Source organism: Manis pentadactyla, chromosome 10 (genome assembly GCF_030020395.1).
Source record: "Manis pentadactyla isolate mManPen7 chromosome 10, mManPen7.hap1, whole genome shotgun sequence".
In the NCBI taxonomy this organism is placed as follows: domain Eukaryota; kingdom Metazoa; phylum Chordata; class Mammalia; order Pholidota; family Manidae; genus Manis; species Manis pentadactyla.
The window spans coordinates 6,364,684-6,383,017 of NC_080028.1; the positions used below are offsets into that span (position 1 = coordinate 6,364,684).

Consider the following 18,334-nt stretch of genomic DNA (forward strand, 5'->3'; position numbering starts at 1 on the left):
TTCTATTCAAACCATCCCTGGAACTAAGACTTTTTATTTTCTAACATTTTATTCCTACGCTGGATGTTTTCTTTTACTTTGGCTAGAGAGCTCTTAACTATGCCAAGCTTATTTGCATAAAAAACAGCAATCTTCTCCAAGGGCTACACATAAGCCTCCCTGTGACATGAACAGGAGGTCCAGTCCTCTACGGTCTTGTAACACCGCTTCAGCCGGGGAATCAATCCGATCTTGCAGCTGAATCATGGCGGTTTCAAGCTGCTCTCAATCTTGATCGACCTCCTCTGTTTATTACAGCCGCTGTGCCCACTACAGCTGATCCGGCTACGCTGAGCCCAGCTAGCGCAGGGATCGGCAAAGGGGCAGCCTGCTCCGCCTAGGAGATCCCACCCGGGGAAAGGAGTAGCTCCCAGAGATCACAGTACTTGGGAAATGCAGGCTGAGACTTGGGTCCAGCTAGGGGAGACAGGGAAGCACAGTAAAACAGCTTAACAATTACCCAACAGACAATAGAAAGGGCAACTTTTTGAGGAATAGTCCAGTCCAGGGGTGCAACAGCAGAGAGTCTAATGCTTAGAATAAAGGACACCACTCTGTCGAGAGCCAGGATCCATGGCGCGCAGGTGTCCATTAGTCAGACGGCGATCGTCAGGGGTAGAGGCGGAGAGGATCTGGAGGTCTGGCTGGGCCTCCCACTGATGGGCCTCCTGGTCAGGATGACGGGCCCTTTTTTACTCTGGAATGACGGACCCCCGGAGTGATGCCTGCAACCTTGAGGGCAGCAGGAGTAGTTAGAACAACAATGTGGGGGCCATTCCACTGAGGTTTGAGGGGGTCCTTTTTCCAATCTTTAATTCAGACTGAGTCTCCGGCCTGGAAGGAATGTACTGGGGTTCCTAGAGAGATCGGGGCTCTATGGTGTATTATTGTAGCTTATTTAGGGTGGCTCCCAACGCTTGGAGCTATTCTCTTGCTCCCTTATCTCCTCTCTGGTGTAGGCTCCCTGGGACGCTTCCTAGACACAGGGGAGGGCGTCCATACACTAATTAAAAAGGGGAAAAAACCTTGTGTTCTGGGTGTGCGGCGAGCATGCAGGAGAGCCAGGGGCAGTTAATCTGGCCACGGGAGGCCAGTTTCTTGGCAAAATTTAACTAGGTTCCTTTGAGGGTGTGATTCATTCACTCTACTTTCCCTGAACTCTGTGGCCTGTACGCAGTGTGAAGTTTCCAGGTAATATCGAGGGATTTAGTTAACATTTGCACTACATCTGCTACAAAGGCAGGTCCACTGTCACTGTGGATCGTGGATGGTAGGCTAAACAGGGGCACAATTTCTCTCAGGAGGACTTTGGCTACCTGCCGGCTCCGTTCTGTTCTGGTTGGGAAGGCTCCGACCCAGCCAGAGTGTGTACACAGTTACTAGGAGGTGTCTGAGTCCCCTGCTTGGCTGGACATCTATGAAGTCCCTCTCAAGGTCTTCAAAGGGGGCAAGCCCCGTTCTTTGGACACCAGGTGGGAGTCGTGGTGCAGACCGAGTATTATTTCTGGCACAAGTTACACACTGTCTACTCACTGCTCAGCACAGCGCTGGCAACTGGCTGATGTAGTGTAAGACCCAACAGCCTTATTCCGGTCTGCGCTTCCCCCCCAGTGAGGAGACGAAGGCCACGGCAGATCAATGCAACAAGCAAGAGGTTTATTGTTATTCCAGCTAGCTGGGGTCCAAGTGTCTGCCCGACGCAGCGGGTCTCAACAAGGACCCCGAGCACTCAGAACCAAGGGTTTATATAGCATTTTCAAAACACTTAACTCTTAGTAATTTTCTACAGCTGCACATTATCTTTGCAAGACATACATCCTGGGGTCAAGCAAGAGCAAGATAAGGCCACTCCTCAATTGTTAGTGAGGTTCTGCACGATAAGCTTGGTATGTAGGATTAACTGACCAAGGTTAGCTGACCGAAGGCCACAGCTGCCCCCATCCCGGTGTTCATGATTAACTTGTTTTCCAAGGCCTAACCCAGTTCCAGTTTTTTTTCTTTTAAGTCACAACTTCAGAAAACTGCTTCTAGGCCCTATAAGATGGCTACTCTTATGCTAACTTATTCTCATTCTTACAGTAGTATTGCTTTTTGAGGAGGGCCTCCAGGGCAGTTTTCCCAGGTGGGTGGGCTGGTGGTATTGGCTGACTAGTTGCTTCCTGCTTGCAGACTGGGGGGTGGGGTGGGGTGGGGGGATGGGGGGTGGGGGGGCGGCGACAAAGATAGTCTGTCTGGCAACATCCAGTTAAGGTGGCTCCTTCAGTTATGGCCCAGGCTTTCTCCTTTTCAGTGTACCTGGGTGGAGGGGCCTCCACCGGGGGTGGCAGGGCCACAGTGAGGGAAGGAGCTCCCCCTGCCTCCTCACCGGCTGCTGCCTTGGCAGCTTCATCTGCCATTCGAGTCCCCTGTGCTATAGGGTAGTTTTCCTTCTGATGTTCTTTGCAGTGCAGAATTGCTACCTTTATTATGTAGCAAAGCGATTGAAGGGCCTTTTCATATCTGGCAGGCCTAGGGCTGGTGCCTATTCTGAAGCACCAGGAGCAGTGAGTAGACAGTGTCTAACTTGTGCCAGAAATAATACTCGGTCTGCACCATGACTCCCACCTGGTGTCTGTTTTTATTTTCCAGAAAGGTGGCTCTTGCCTCTTTTGTCCAGACAGGGGCTTTCAGTCTGGCCTCCCCAGGAGGTGGCAAAGGGGTCTTGCCATTGCTGAGAATCCAGGAATCCAGATTTTCGCAGAACCCGGTGACCCCTAGGAATTCTCACATGCCCCCCTCATCCTGGGCTGGGCCAAGGAGTTAACAACCTTTTTCTTCTCTGGCCTTAGTGCCCTTTCTCCCTGGGTGAGGAGGAAGCCTAAGTACTGGACTTGCTGTTGGCAGATTTGTGCTTTTTTATGAGGCTTGGTATCCTGAGTCTGACAGGAGTTGCAGGAGGGCCTTTGTCCCTTTAGCACAATTTTCTTGGGTGTCACTGGCAAAGAGGAGGGCGCATGTGCCATCTCTTGGAAAGCTGGCAAGGTCTGCAGCCAATGCCTCTCCAAAGAGAGTGGGTGAGCTCTTGAACTCTTGTGGAAGCCACGTCCATGTTAAGTGCATCTGCTGCCCCGTATCCACTTCAGTCCACTCAAAGGCAAATAAGAGCTGGCTTTGCAGGGCCAGCCAGAGGCGGAGAAAGGCATCTTTAAGTCTGGGCAAGTGAACTATTTGGCAGGCTCTGGGATCCGGCTGAGGGTGGTGTGCGGGTTTGGAACCACTGGGTGTAAAGAAACAGTCACTCTATTAATGGCTTGCAGGTCTTGAACAGGCTGGTGCCTTCCTCCTGGCCTTTTGACTGGCAGAAGCGGGGTGTTCCAGGGCGACTGACACTCGATTAGAATGCCTGCCTCTCTGAGTCTGGTCAGGTGTTCCTGGATGCCTGCCCTCGCCTCTGGTGAGAGGGGCACTGCTGCTGTCTTTGTGGCTCCGAGAATAGTTGCAGTCTTTTTCACTGAAGGGGGCTACAGGGAGAGTGACCACAGAGTGTTCTGACCCTGTGTCAACTATAAAAATCATGTTTTGGCTCCCCACTTTCATTCTGACCTTGGGCTCATGGGAGCCAAGTGCGAGAGAGCCCGGTCCTTGTCAATCTGTGTCTGCTCCTGGCCGGCCAGTGAGCCTTTCCCCATGGGGTTCCTTCCAGCAGCAACTGGGCCTCGGGACTTTGCCTCGGTTGGGCCATTCATTCTTTCAATGCCTTGGTTGGGGCATTCATTCTTTCAGGGCAGCTGCCAGGAGACTGGCCTTTTTCTTTATTTTTCTTTCAGCCTCTCTGTCAGCCTGAACTTCTCTGTTTAGATATACTTTGTTGGCAATTTCAATCAGCTGAGTGATATTCATCCCAGCGAAGCCCTCAAGTTTTTGGAGCTTTCGTCTGATGTCCGGGGCAGCTTGGGCTACGAATGAGGTGTTTACCATCTGCTGGCTCCCTGGTGATTCAGGGTCAAAAGGGATGTAGATGTGATAAGTTTCCCACAGTCTTTCATAATAGTCCCTAGGAATCTCTTCTGGTTGTTGAGTAACTGAAGAAACTTTAGTCATGTTTATAGGCTTTTTGGATCCATCTTTGATCCCCTGGAGGAGGGCGCCCTGATATTGTTAGATCTGGTGCTGTCCCTCAGGGGTGGTGAAGTCCCTCTTGGGGTGCTCTTCGGGGACAGCAATTTCAGTCTATGCACCCTGACCAAGGACCCTGGCTGCCTCCTCTCTTCCATTGTGAACCGGGTGCAGAGAAGCTGTTGACAGTTTTTTTTAGCTTGGCTGATGGATTTGGAAGAGGGATTACATAAGATCAACCAGGGCTTATGGCTTTTCTGATGGGGTGTCAGTTGTGGAGAAGGGTTGACAGTAAAACATGGACTGGCTGGGCTGGATGGCCCCATACTTATTATGTCTTTCAGGCTCCCGCATCTGTTGCACTGGCATCTGAAGGGCACCTCCTTCTGGCTGAGGGTGCAGTCTGGCTGCTGGTCCAGGGAAGACTGGGTTTACTGATTCTGGAGTTGTCAGGGAGGCTGACGGTGGCAGGGTATCAGGGACCAGGGGCTGGGTGCTGACGGCCTTGGAGGCACATAAGGCAGGGGCAATTATTAGCTCTTCTTCCGTGTCACCAGTAAAAATTTGTGGAGGCTCAGGCTCCTGTTGATTCTTTGCAGGCTTCTTTGTTGGGGCAACTAAGACCCTACCCTGTCCTTGCCTGTTGCAAGCATATCTCATCCAAGGGGGAAGGGTCTGGGCAACTTCTAACCAGGAGTTAAAGTATGGGAACTGATTAGGTTGACCTGGATCTCTAGGGATGACCCGCCGGGCTCTGTAGATTGTTGGGACATCTAGGGCTCCTTCTGGAGGCCACCCTACACTAAAGGTGGGCAATACAGATTCACACAGGGTTTTCAACCTGCCAGGAGTTAATTTTACTCTGTAGTTTTCTGAAAATCTGTTCCTGAAATTCTTGATAATAGCGTCAAGGACTGTGGGTTTACTATGCCCTGACCCCATGACGTGTCCATGGATGGTGCCGTGACAACAGACAAGGGAGGGGTGCCTCCTTGAGAGAGGAGACCAGTCAGATGCCTGTCTGTTTGCGCTCCTCACGGAGACGTTGGTCAGCCTTGACTAAGGTGCACCTGTATAAGTCCTGGGCCAGGTCAGCCGAAGCTGAATCACTGATATGCCATGACGGCTGACCGCGCAGGCAGATGAGGGCCCCCGCAGATTCCGTAGCACAGGCTGTGGAATCACAGATTCAGTGTAGACTGAGTGACTTCAGCCGCCCTGCACACTCACAGACACACACACAGACCAGAGTTTAAACATTCCCCCCTGGGAATGTCTACCTGTGAGACTTCAAAGTCTCTGGGAGGTGATTAGAGTCCCCTTGCACCTCAAGAGTGGGACTGGCTGGGTCAGGTGCCCCGGGGCCTTACCGGATTCAGCGATTCGATGTTGGAACCAGGTCCTCACCTGCCAAGCCTCCTTGAGTCCAGAGGGAACAGCAGAGCGGGGCTGGCTTGGGGCAACTGGGTGGGAGCGTGCTGAGGGATCAGGCAAGGCGCGCCTTCTCTGCTGCCATCTCCTGTTCCATCACCGCCCCGCCGTTGCCCCAAACTGGTGGCGACAAAAGGCCAGCGCAGTTGGGTTTCCCGGTCAGGGAACCAAATGTTATGGAAAATACTGAAAAAAGCCTGGACTGGATCACTGATGGAAGAACCGAGCGGCACTCAGAGGTCTTGGAGTGTTGAGGCTTTATTTCACACCGGCGGGCTCAGAGGGGAATAATCCCCCAAAAAGTCCGAGCTCCGAACAAAGGCAAGGGGAACAATATATATCTTTCTGCTTCCTTATCTGTAACATTCCTACATGCACAGCAAGCGAGCAGGCAAGAGGGAGGGAGTTTAGGGAGTGAACCTTGGGACCCAGGTGCTCAGCAGAGCAGGAAACCAAGGGAGTGGTTTTTTTTGTGTGTGTTTTGAGGAGGGGAGGGGCCGAGGCGGAGGGTAGCCACCCGCTAGCCCTCCTGAATTGCTGTCCTTGTAAATCTTTCCCTATCACTAGAAATCCAAAATATATACTTCATAGATTAGTTCATAGTGGCAAATGGAAGGTATATCAAGGGCAGGATTGTCCTCTTGGGAATGTGAGCAGGGTGAGGCCCACAGAAGCCTTCCGGGGTGATGGCAGTGTTCTTGTTCTTCACCTGTGTGGTGGGGATGTTACTGAAAACTGGTCCTTGTCACCAAAGTCAAAACACAAAACACAATGACAAGGCGTTGAGGAAAGGAAAGGAATAGTTCATTAATTTGCCAACAAATGCAGCTGTGGCAGACCCATGCCTTGGAGAACCACTGTCGGCCCGAGGCACAAACAGGGCTTTTAAAGGGGAAGTCCTGGGAGAGAGGCTGTGGCGTTCATGACCCCAGATACATAAAGGAGCACCTTGTAAGGATCAGAGCAGGCATTCTTGAGCTGATTGAGTTGCTTTTTGTTTTTCTTATCAGTCTGCCTCAGTACCCTGGGACAGGATGCCTTGGGTTCTGCAAATCAGCTTTTCGTGTTACCTCTGACCCTGAGACTCAGAAAATAAGAAGAGAAATAGCCACCTGTTAATGGTTTCAAGGTTTCCAGTTAATGTTAGTGTTGACTTTTAAAACCAGGGATTTAATTCACTTTTCCTCTGTTACAGTCCCCACTGTCGTATTACACCTTCCATTTCAGTGGAGGTGTGTATGGCAAAATACCTCTGGCTACTTCCTGCTGAATTAGGGTGATGATCAGGGATTGTTTTTTTGAGAGGGCATCTCTCATATTTATTGATCAAATGGTTGTTAACAACAATACAATTCTGTATAGGGGAGTCAATGCTCAATGCACAATCATTAATCCACCCCAAGCCTAATTTTCGTCAGTCTCCAATCTTCTGAAGCATAATGAACAAGTTCTTACATGGTGAACAAGTTCTTACATAATGAATAAGTTCTTACATGGTGAACAGTACAAGGGCAGTCATATCACAGAAACTTTCAGTTTTGATCACGCATCATGAACTATAAACAATCAAGTCAGATATGATTATTTGTTTGATTTTTATACTTGATTTATATGTGAATCACACATTTCTCCCTTATTATTATTATTATTATTTTTATTTTTAATAAAATGTTGAAGTGGTAGGTAGATGCAAGATAAAGGTAGAAAACATAGCTTAGTGCTGTAAGAGGGCCATTGTAGATGATCAGGTGTGTGCCTGTAGACTATGTGTTAATCCAAGCTAGACCAGGGCAACAAAACATCCACGTATGCAGAAGATTTCTCTCAGAACAGGGGGGGTGAGGTTCTAAGCCTCACCTCTGTTGATCCCCATGTTCTCACCTGATGGCCCCCCTGCGACTGTGCCTGTCTTAGGTTGTTCCTCCCTTGAGGAATCTTACCCGTCTCTGGCTAACCAGTCATCTTCCGGGGCCATACAGGGAAATGTAAAGTTGGTAAGTGAGAGGGAAGCCTTATTGTTTGAAAAGGTTAGTTTTTTACTTCTTTGCATATTTATGCCCTGTGGCTTCTATGCCCAGCATTTGTCTTGAGGTATCTTTACCACTTGGAGGAATTATGATACTCGGTAATTTCGATATGAGGCACAAATTCTACTGAAGGGCTGTAATTAGGAAGGAAGAAGGAAAGCTATAGAAGTAGCAGGCGGAAGAAAACAGGGGAAGATTGATCAGGGATTTTTAAACGGAAGGCATGTACCTGTTGTCGCCAAAGAGGATGCTGTTGTCCCAAGTCCCGAATGCTGGGTTTATATAATTTAGAAAGACACCATATTTTTATGATTTTGAACCTAAAATAAGGCAGTAAGATTTTCAAAAGATATGACAGACCTAATTTTTAAATCCTTGTAAAAATGGACTCAAAACTGCTGGAAATCCAGGAAAACAAACTAGAAAACCAGTCTTCCATTCCTAGCCCCAATCTTCCTTATTCAGCCAACACAGAACCTAATGCCATTCTGTTATCTAAGGCTACCTTATATAATCAAATGACTGCTGTTAAGTTTGTAAGTGATGTATCGGTTTCATTAGCTAAGATTCCTAAATCCATGTTGATGGGTGCCCATACCGCTCCAAGGTAGGAGGGAATGGCCAAAGATATATGCATCCATCCCCATCGGGCATTCCCCCAGGGAATCTCTAGTTATTCTGGTAAAAAGTTTGAGAGAACTAGCCCAGGATTCAGTTTCATTAATAGGGTGAATGGGGAAAGAGGTGAATAATGTAGCTAAAAAACAGTGCATAGGAGCAGAAGTGTGTCTAATACAATCAGAGGCCCAAGGGACTCCACCTATCTTATGTACAAAAACATAGCCTACCAGGGCACAAAAATAAACTAGATCATTCTTATTAAGATCTGATACAAACTGCACTATTATCAAGGCCACCTGTTCCCTCCAAGATGAGGCCATAACAGCTCCTGAATGTCTTATGATTTGGGGACAGGAAATGAAACACTGTTTTGAGCAGCACACGTAAGTAAGGCCTCTGTAGGCTCAGGTGGATACAGGTGGAAAACTGTAGGAGCAGAAATACCTGTTCTTTATCCCTTAGACTGAGATAAGTTCTGTAAATAAAGGTGTAGGGAGGCAAGATAAATTATTCATGTGTTCCATGGGGGAATGAGCTATTCTCACTTGGCACATGAGGATACAGGTAAAATATGTGGAATACCAGTGTCCTTTGGGAACTGCAGAGAAATTCATGACCGGATGTACTAAAGGGTCACTGTGCCCCGCCACCGAATGGGCTCTCGGGAGGTATAGCCAACCTTCAGACGGTTAGTTGAAGCCAGAGTTTGGGTGATACGAACTAGGACATAATTAGCAAATATACAAACATTTTTATGACTTATTCCAATTAAAAGATATTTTAGGTCTTTTAAAGGATGACTGGTCCACTGACCTTCTGTCTGTTCCAAAGTTTCTTAGGGGCATTTTTTTCACTCTGGTGTGATGTATCCCCAACTTTCCTCTTGACAACTTCAGAGAGGTGTGGGTGGTCAGAAGCACATCATAGGGCCCCTTCCCTTTTTCCTCCAACTGCTGTTCAGGTCCTTGTTCTTTCCAGGCTTTTAGTAGGACACCAGTGCCAGATTAGAAGGGATGTAAAGACACATCAAGGGAAGGAGAAAACTTGGAGGTAGCAAACTTATGAACAGTAGTTAATATTTGACTTATTTGCTGAGTATACTGCTTTATCTTATTTTCATCCAATATTGGTAAAGTAGAAAACTTACCTCATGGTGCCAGGAAGGGTCTTCCATATATTATTCATATGGGCTTAGTTTAAATCTGCTTTTGGGGCCACCCTAATTCTGAATAGGGCAAGTGGCAATATCTTGTCCCATTTTAGACTACCTTCCTGGCACAGTTTAGCAATAGTTTCTTCAGAGTATGATTCATCTTCTCCATTTTTTTCCTGTTGATTGTGGCCTCCACGAGGCATGCAGCTTCCATTTTATTTATAAAGCAATACTTGCTGAGTTACTTCTGATACAAAGGACAGTCTGTTGTCACTCTATAAGGATGATGGGAGTCTGTATCTAGAAATTATTTCCTTAAGGAGGGCTTGCACCACCTCAGTGGCTTTCTCTGTTCTTGCAGGAGGGCTTCTACCCAGCCCAAAAAGTTGTCAACCAAAACTAGCAGGTATCTGAGGTTCCACGTAGTCTCAGGCATTTGGGTAAAATCAACTTGCCAGTGCTCCAAAGTCCATCGGGGCATCTCAACTGTAATGAGCACTGTCGTGCGATTGTCACATTATGGGCTGGGCCAGGGCTTCTGGCAGCAGTATTCGTCTGTGGGAGTTCAACTCCCATGTGGAATTTTCATCCCACTGACCAAAACCCCACTCTGGCCCTCTTCTCATCTTTTCTGTATGAGGAGGCTTGAATCTGTCCAGACCTCACTGAGGTAGCAGGGGCTCCTAAAAAAGGGGTCCCCTTTGGCTGCTCTCTTCACAGCTTTAGCCAGTGCCTAGTTTCCTCAGGCCACATCGCTCTCCAATTTCTGGTACCCTGGTCAATGCATAACGGCCACCTGTTCAGGTCCAGCCACTGCCTGCAACAAGGCTAGTATTTCAAGTGCGTATTTTAAGTCCTTATTTCCTGCTGTTAACAGCCCTCTTACCAAATTGCTCCATGGGCATGCACAATCATGAATGTATACTTGGAGTCTGTATAAATGTTTACCTTCACCCCACAGGACAACTGGAGGGCTCTGGTCAGGACGCTCAATTCTGCCTTTTGAACTGAGGTTCCAGATGGCAGTGCCACTGCCTCTTACCACCCACTTTGCTGTGACCACCGGGTATCCAGCCATTCGGTGTCCATTTTTCATGAAGCTCCTTCTATAAACAGCTCCCAATCTGGCTTGGGCAAGGGCTGGTCAGTGAGATCCATCTGGCTGGAAAACAGCCTCTAAAATTTCCAAACAATTATGCGGTAATGGTTACTTTTCTTGGGCAGGCAATGCAGTGGCAGCGTTTAGGGTAGACACAGTCTTTAATTTCCCATTGGGGTTATCAGGAAGGATGGCCTGCGGTGAGCCTGTGGCCTCCTTTTCGTTGTAACAAAGTCAGGACCTGACGTGGAGCGTGGGCTACGCTAGGCTGACCCAACGTGAGCTTTTCTGCCCCCTGCAGTAAGTCACAGGGGGCAGCTACTGCTCGTGGACAGGGAGGCATCCCCCCACAGCACATTCCAGTTGTTTGGACAGATATCTTACCAGTTGTAGCACATCACCCAGCATTGGTATCAACCCTTCTAGACCAATTCCTTGTTTTTCATGCACATAGAGCTTAAAAGGCCGGGTAGGCCCAAAGCAGAGGCCGTCATTTTTGTTTGAGTTTCAAATGCCTTTTGACATTCTTTCACCCAAATCACAGGCTCCACATCTGAGCCTTTTAAAGCTTCATATAGGGGTTTTGCAATAAGTCCAAAATTAGAGATCCAGATATGACAAAAACCAGCCATTCCAAGGAATCCCCTCATCTGCTGCCTATTCCAGGGACTTTAAGATGTAGTATGACTTGTTCCTGGTTTGTCATAAGGCTTCGGGTCCCTTTACTCAATTGGAAATCCAAGTCAGTCACTTGTTGTTTACAAATCTGAGCCTTCTGCGGTGACACCTTATATCCACATGTAGCCAAATGATTTAAAAGCAGAATTACATTAGCCAAACTATGTTCAAAGTTCAGGCTTGCTATGTAAGCAGATCAGCCACATATGGTAAAAGAATTCCCAAATCTAATTGTAAAATTATCAAGTCTTTTGCCAAGATTTCACTGAACAAAGTGGGAGGGCTCTTAAACCCCTGGGCAGTCCAGTCCACCAGTACTGAGCAGTAACTTTAGTCTCAGGATCTTGTCGTTCAAAGGCAAACAATAGCTGGGCCTCCTTCTTCAAGGGAAGGCCAAAGAATGCATCCTTCAAGTCCAGCACTGAGAACCACCCGTAACGCCCCTTACAAAGCCTGCTGTCAGGAGGGTATCCAGGTTTGGGACAGTGGGATGTATGTCTTATACAATATCACTAATTGTCCTGAAGTTCTGCACAAACCTATATTCATTGGTATGAGGCTTCTCCACAGGAAGAATTGGGGGTATTATAGGGAGACCAGTGTGACTGAATCAGACTGTGTCTCAAAAATTTGGCCAAGAAAGGTTGAATTGCCTCTAGAGCCTCCTTCTTTAGAGAATATTGCTTCTTTTGGGCACGTTCAGCCCTTCTTTTAAAGGTATCCCTATGGGTGCCATGTTTAGAGCTTGCCCGGGATGCCGCCTGCCCAGTTCTATCCACTGTCTTGTAGATCTCTCGAGGGAAAGGATGTTCATTCTTCTGTCCTGTGGTGGGCAGACACTGTGGGCGCAGAGGGACCCGCAGACAGAGCTGTTGCTCTTCGGGCCAGGAAGTTATTGGGGCATTTAACTTACATACCTAGGAGAGGTATGGGACAACCAGGCATACACAAAACCTGTGCCTGAACTTCTGTTCTCCCAGTCGGCACTCTAGAGGTTGTGCTAATGGTCTCATTTGAGGTTGCCTGTCACCCCTACTACGGTTGCTGAGTCTTTGCTGAAAAGGTTAATTTAGAATTTAAAACAGAATAGGTGCCTCCCGTATCTATGAGAAAAATCGATCGAGTCCTCACTGTCAATTGTACCTGGGGTTCCTGTGGGGAAATCGGATCAGGAACTGTCGAGGTCAAATGGATCCCTGGGCCCCTTCACCGTCACCCGAGTCCGGGGTCTGGTTTCCACTTGTCTGTTGGGAGGAGGTTTCATCTCCCTGGTCCCCTTTCTCCAGTGGCCTTTCTCCCGACAATAAGCAGGCTGATTTTCTTTGGCTGGAGGATGTCCTTTCCTCTCTTGACCCTGTTGGGACTTGTGAAAACCCAGAGGTTAAGGAGCCGACAGGATGTGCACTGGCCTCACCTTCCTTCCCTCTCCAGCACTGACAGCGGTCTAAAAGCAACATCAACCGACTGAGAAAGACTCATTCCAACCGCCCTGACCTACTTCCTGACATCACTTATGACTCTCAGGTGCACTTGGTTGGATAAAAGTCACAATGACTATGTGTAAGTTTTTAGGGGCTTCAGGATCTGCATCAGAGTATTTCCTGTAAGTTTGATACACTCATTCTAAAAATTCTGAGGGATCTTCATTAAGCTATTTAATTTCCCGTCTTTTATTCAAACTCCCCTGCCTGGGAACCCCCTTCCAGAGGCCGCCAAAACGCATCTCCTGTAATGATTCAGGAGCGCTCTCCCGGCCTCCATGTCCGGGTCCCAATTAGGCTCTGTAACGGGGATGGATGGCTCCCGTAGGATTTGGAGTCTGGTTTGGGTCCTCCTCATGCAGGCGCTGGGCCTCCTTGTGCCTTATCTGTAACAAGTCTCTGCTCATCTGCAGTTAACCATATGTTAAGTAATGCCTGCAAGTCTGCCCAGGTGGGGCAATGAGTAGCAAAAACTGGTAAAAAGTTCAGCCATCACCTATAGGGTCCTCTCTGTAGGTCGGATCGGTGTTCTTCCAATTTCAAAATCTGACATAGAGAATGGACTGGAAGTCCAATAACATCCTGTTGGTTATCCTTCCTCATACCGGGTATTGCTGCAAAGGAAATTGCCCTGCCCCCAAAACGGGGGCTCCCTGGCCAAGTGGGGTGCCCTGTTGGATCTTAGGAGGAACTGTCCCTTACCCGAGTCACAGCGTGGTGGGACAGGTCCACAGGAGCCACAGCCACTGCTTCCTCTCCAAGTGAGAAGCACAGTCAACTCGTCTGAACTTAGTAAGTGGACACGAGGCCAAACAGAACGGAGGAGCGAGGCTTTAATGGCGGTCTTGCAGGGTCAGGCTGCTGGTGAGCAGGCGCACTCAGGGTGCGCGCTTACAACAGGCGATTTATTCCTTTCCTGCGAGTCCCTCCCCAGGTTCCTCACTGGCTCACTACCACAGGGTTCACATTCTCTCCGGATGTCGCCTAAGCAAGTTATATCCATATTAGGCTTTCTTTGCATTTGTCTTAATTTTATTGGCTGGTTTAAAACGTCTTCTGCATTTTTTTTTTTTTGTTTGAAGTGACGCACAGCCCGTTCTTTCTTAATCTCCCTCCCCTTCCCAGCCAGAGTGACTCCCTGGTACTATTCTGACATGTAGGCTTCTTCTTAATATCTTTCTGTTTAAACGTTAATTCCTGTGTGAATATATCACATTTAGTTTTCTGCCATTTCTAACACCTCCCACCCCCAACAAGGAGCCCCTCTGCAGGCAAAGGAGGATATATGAGCAGGAGTAGATAAATTGAACTGGCGACTGGGGTCCAAATGGATTAGAATTAAGGGGTTCATTAGACTCATACTAGTAACTTCCTTATCAACCTCCTCCTCAGGCGTGTTAGTAGCCTCACACACTTGGACCTTCTGTTTTCTTTGTGCCATCAGTTAAATGCGCTTTTGCAGAATCCTTACTGTGGAGCTGCATGAGACTTTGCACATAGGGAATTTCATCCCATTTACCAGACCTTTGGCAAAATAACTCCAGTTTCAAAGTAGTATAATTTAAAATTCCATTTAAAGGCCACCTTTCTTCACATTCAAACACAAGCATTGGCCAAGCAGTGTTACAATAAAAGATTATTTTATTTTCAGTCATTGGCTTACAGCTGTTAAGTTGACCATGCAGCTAGAATGTGCCCTAAAGGACTCTCAGATGGTATAGTTAAGGTGCCTCCCATGACCACAACAAACACTTTATGACACAAATAGCTACACCCAATGAGGACAGATGAAGATTTCCCTGGATGGGAAGGTGGTTCACAATAGCACAAATAGGCAAGTAACAAAAGGAAAACAAATCCCAAAGGAAACTCACCCCCACATTCAAATCCAAAACCCAAGGCCAACAAATAAAATGGGAACTATTTCTGAGAGGGTAGGGAGGGATAAGGGCGGGGAAGAAGAAAGGAGGTATTATGATTAGCATGTATAATGTGGGGGGTGAGGGAAAGGGGAGGGCTTTGCAACACTTAGAAGACAAGTAGTGATTCTACAACATCTTACTATGCTGATAGACAGTGACTGTAATGGGGTTTGTGGGGGGGGACTTGGGGTAGGGGAGAGCCTAGTAAACATAATGTTCTTCAAAAAAATAAAAATTAATTAATTAATTATTTTAAAAAAAAAAGGGAACTATTTCCCCAAATGCAAAAGGAGAATCAAAGGATTCAAAAATTCCCCTCAGTTAACCCTGACCTCCACACCAGCTGGTGTCACAACTCTCTCAGAACCAATGGGAGGTTCTAGAATCCCCCAACTGTGTGGAATCAAGGTTCTCAGCGTGCTTACCAGGAGACTTCCCAAACTGGGCCCAGCACTGCAGATGAACCAAAATCCGTTTCTTTTCCTCAAAGACTTGAAGGAGCGATAGTCACATCTCAGAGGGAAGGGAATTTTGCCTTGAGCCAAGTGCAAAGGCAGCTGCTGGGACTGTCGCTGTCCCTCCTTGAGGAGGTGGCTTCCTTGCTGGAGGGTCACACACTCTTCAGGGCAGCCGTGGCCCACTGCTCCATCGCTGGAAGTTGGTGGGAGAGCAGACCACACTGCCCGGGTGCAGAGACCCTCCTGCCTGACTCGCCAAAATTTGTTACCAAAAACCAGTCCCTCTCAACAAAGTCAAGTAAAAAAACACAATGACAAGGTTTTGAGGAAAGGAAAGGAATAGTTTATTAATTTGCCAGCAAATACAGCTGTGGCAGGCTCATGCCTTGAAGAACCACTGGTCCCCGCAAAGTACGAGCAGTTAGTAGGGCTTTTAAAGGGGAAATCCTGGGAGAGAGGCTGTGGTGTTCATGACCACAGACGCATAAAGGAGCAACTTGCAAGGACCCAAACAGACGTTCTTGGCTGATTCAGTTACTTTTTTTTTTTTCTTATTGTTCTGCCTGTCTTGGGTTCTGCAAAATCAGCTTTTTGTGTTCCCTCTGATCCTGAGACTCAGAAAATAAGAAAAGAAATGGCCACCTGTTAATGGTTACAAGGTTTTGGGGGCAGCTTGAGTTCATTTTCCAGTTAATGTTAGCGTTGACTTTTTTTTTCCTTTTTTTGGGGATTAAAGTATTGCTAATATACAATCTTATGTTGGTTTCAAGTGTACATCACTGTGGTTCAACAGTTCCTGTGATCAACTTACATTGTGACTGCAAATTATTGTGTCCTTTTATGCACCTCTGCACCCATCTCAACCCTTCCCCCTTGGTAACCACTAGTCGCTTCTCAGGGTCTATGAGTCTATTGCTGTTTTGCTTTTTTTTTTATTAAGGTATTATTGATATACACTCTTATGAAGGTTTCACATGAAAAACAATGTGGTTACTACATTCACCCATATTATCAAGTCCCCCCCATACCCCATTGAAGTCACTGTCCATCAGTGTAGTAAGATGCCACAGAGTCACTACTTGTCTTCTCTGTGCTACGCTGTCTTCCCCATGATCCATCCCACACCATGTGTGCCAATCATAATACCCCTCAATCCCCTTCTCCCTCCCTCCCCACCCGCCCTCCCACACTCCTCCCCCTTGGTAACCACTAGTCCCTCTTTGGAGTCTGTGAGTCTGCTGCTGTTTTTGTTCCTTCAGTTTTGCTTTGTTGTTATACTCTACAAATGAGGGAAATCATTTGGCACTTGTCTTTCTCCACCTGGTTTATTTCACTGAGCATAATATCCTCCAGCTCCATCCATGTTGTTGCAAATGGTAGGATTTGTTTCTTTCTTATGGCTGAATAGTATTCCATTGTGTATATTTACCACATCTTCTTTATCCATTCATCTACTGATGGACACTTAGGTTGCTTTCCATATCTTGGCTATTGTAAATAGTGCTGCAATAAACATAGGGGTGCATATGTCTTTTTGAATCTGAGAACTTGTTTTCTTTGGGTAAAATCCTAGGAGTGGAATTCCCAGATAAAATGGTATTTCTATTTTTAGTTTTTTGAGGAACCTGCATATTGCTTTCCACAACGGTTGAACTAGCTTACATTCCCACCAGCAGTGAAGGAGGGTTCTCCTTTCTCCTTAGTGTTAACTTTTAAACCCAGGGAGTTGATTTAGTTTTCCTCTGTTATAGTCATACAGGTAGCTTGCCTTATTATTTTTACAAATCTTTAAAATGTCATAGATAGCTTATATACTCTTCTATATATGACATAATAACAAGTGCTCTTACAGATGGAGATTTAGAACTGGAAGCACGGACATACAGGTGGCAAGTGATGCCATGGAGGTTAATGTGGTCTGTCGGGAGGGCATGTAGTGTGAGGTGAGATCCTGAGGCCCTCCGGTGTGTACTGGGCAGGCAAGGGGAGGGAGCTTACAAAGCAGCCTTAGGCAGAACTGCAGAGAGAACAACAGAAACTGAAGCTTGAGAAGTGAGGAGGTGGCTCATTTCCCTGGGGAGACAGGGTCAGAAACCTGTTACAGAGCACTGAGGCGTGAACAGGTGAGGCAGGGAGGCAGGGAGGCCAGGCTGTTGCTTCCAGGGCTCAGCCTCAAGGACAAAACAGGGCACACAGGCACCTAAGAGCATTTGGAAGAAAAGAGCTATAAAACTCAAAATAAAAAAAGCAGAAGAGGAAACTTAAGTGTCAGAAAAAAAGATGAAGTGAGGTCATATCCCTACCAACTTTACTCTGTTGATCTCAGTTTAAACTGATTTGGGCTTATTTAGATTGAAATGGAGGAGGAAAAAGAGGCAGCTTTCTATAATTTGTGTACTCATGTTGAAACTGTGTAACTGTGATCATGGCCACTGTCAGGAGTAAGTGCAAAGGCTCAGGGGAAAGTTAATAAGGCTTGGCCTGGCCTCTGCAGTGGACTGGGCCCCAGCGGCCAAGGACAGGCCAGCCCAAGCCTGTCTTCCATCCCTGAAACACTTCAAGTTCCTCCGGAGTGACTCTGAGACTACGGTGCTATCTGTCCCCACCCCAGCATAGACCCTGGTCCGGGATGGCCTTCTATTGGGAATGTCTCCTCCTCACTTCTGCCTTTAAAATCATCTGAGAAGAAGTTGATGTGGCAAGAGTTGATCTTTGGTGGTGGGTTGTATTCGTTTGTCTGGAACAAAATGCCACAAGCTGGGGGACTTAAACAACAGAAAGTGTCTCAGTTCTAGAGGCCAAAGTCCAAGTTCAATGTGCCAGTGTAGGTGAAATTGTATTATTTCCAGAATATCTCACCTGGCTTTGGTGCATTTGCATATCCTCAGGGGTGGAGAGCTCATCTCCATGTCAATGGGTAATTACCTGGGCAACTGGAGGGCGTCTCTGAACTTGAGAGGTTAAGGGGAGGGGCTTGCTTGCTTGCTTCTTCCGGAGCAGGGGAGAGGGAGACAGCTGGACTGTAGTTTATGTAAGCAATAAACAGGTTTTAAACTTTATTTCTCCCTTTGACTGATTTCGGATTTCAGAGGTATTTTGCCCTGGGATTTCCTGTCCCGGACTTAGAAGCAGCAAGGCTGGTTCCCCCAGAGGGCTGTGAGGCAGAATCTGCCCGTGCCTCTCCCGGCTTCTGATGGTTTGCTGGCGAACGTTGGCATTCTTTACCTGGTAGATGAATCATTGTGATCTCTGCCTTCATCCTCACATGTGTGTTTTTGGGTCTTCACATGGTCCTCTGTGGGTGTCTGTCTCTTATGTCCAAATTTCCCC

General features: G+C 47.3%; 2 long non-coding RNA genes across 2 annotated transcripts; both read right to left on the minus strand.

Annotated features, from left to right (window-relative positions):
• LOC118935309 (uncharacterized) lies at positions 1 to 5,651 on the minus strand. The gene is made up of 2 exons (XR_005033768.2): positions 5,542 to 5,651; positions 1 to 771 (listed from the first exon to the last, which is right to left on the minus strand). It is a non-coding gene; the product is annotated as an uncharacterized LOC118935309 (long non-coding RNA).
• A 450-nt stretch (positions 5,652 to 6,101) lies between these two features.
• LOC118935308 (uncharacterized) lies at positions 6,102 to 13,436 on the minus strand. Its single transcript, XR_005033767.2, has 3 exons — positions 13,327 to 13,436; positions 12,287 to 12,506; positions 6,102 to 6,643 (listed from the first exon to the last, which is right to left on the minus strand). It is a non-coding gene; the product is annotated as an uncharacterized LOC118935308 (long non-coding RNA).
• Positions 13,437 to 18,334: the final 4,898 nt, after the last annotated feature.